Here is a 1488-nt window from a genome sequence, read left to right on the forward strand (position 1 = left end):
TCAAGGTTTGAGAAAGTTCAGTTGGAACCAGGTGTCTTCATAGCAAAACAGAATTTTAAGAGACACTTGCAGCCTATTTCCTCCGTTTGGAGATCCCTGGCCTTCCTGCCTGTTACCCTCTCAGTACCAAATATTGGAGAAGAGGTAAAGAAACCGGGACCCTCATATGTTATGGGTGGAAATTTAAAATGACACATTTTGCAAAGCAGTTTGGAAGTTTTGTAAAATGTTATGCATAAACTTACCACATAACCTAGCAATTCTGCTTCTGGGTGCCTACCCAAGTGAGATGTAAATCTATGTCCCCATAAATATTTGTATGTGAATGGACATCATATTCATAGCAGCCAAAACCTAGAAATAATTCAAATGCTCATCAACCAGTCAATGGATAAACAAAATGAATGGGAAACATCTTAAACAAAACATCCCTGTGTAATTTGGTATTTCCATACTATGGAATACCATGCTGTAATAAAATAAAGAACTATTGATACATTATATTTGGATGAACCTCAAAAACATTATGCTAAGTTAAAGAAGCCAGACATATATGCCTACATATTATGTGATTCCATTTATATGAAATTTCTAGAAAACGCAAAATTTTAGAGAGAGAAAGCATATATGTGACTGTCTGGGGTTGAAGATGGGAGCAGATACCGTTTGCACTGCTGTCACAGAGGATTGTCAGATCACTTGCTTTAAATTACTAATTCAGACTGGAATATATGAATTAGTCTTGCACAAAATCTAACATGATTTATTTTTCTGCCTCTTTCATTAGCCTTTGTTTTGTCATCAGTTCTAAAAGTGCAAAGCTGCCCTAGTGGTTCAGTTGGTAAAAAGTCTGCCTATAATGCTGGAGATGTGGGTTCAATCTCTGAGTCGGCAAGATACCCCATCAAAGGAAATGGCAATCCACTCCAGTATTCTTGCCTGGAGAATCCCATGGACAGAGGAGCTGGACAGGCAACAGTCCATGGGATCATAAAGAGCCTGACACAATTGTACAACTAGCTTGGTCAAAGTGTGGTTCAGGGACTGACTCTTTCAGAGTTCCTGCTAGGTTAACACTACTTTCATAATAATTCTTAGACAATATTTTCCTTTTTTACTTCATACACTCATGAGTGTATAATGAATCTATCTAGAGCCTGTATGACCTGAATCACAACAAACTGAATGCAGAAGCAGCCATGAGAATCTAACTTTTTAAAAAAACCTAAGTTAGACATTAGATTCACAATTCCACTCTTCTAATTTGGGGGGGGGGGCATAGTTTTATCATGAAAATGTGTTATGTTAATATGTAATGGGTTTATTATTGATACTTGAATTGATAACTATTTTTAAGTCCTCCAGTTTTTATTTATAATATGGCAAATATTGATAAATAAAACCACATAAAGAAAAGCTCTTTGGAATCTTCATTTTTGTGGATATAAAGGATTCCTGAGATAAAAGTTTGAGAACCACTGCTCTTAC

This window comes from Moschus berezovskii, chromosome 8 (genome assembly GCF_049115385.1).
Source record: "Moschus berezovskii isolate FMDL1 chromosome 8, NW_MosBer_1.0, whole genome shotgun sequence".
NCBI classification, from domain to species: Eukaryota; Metazoa; Chordata; class Mammalia; order Artiodactyla; family Moschidae; genus Moschus; species Moschus berezovskii.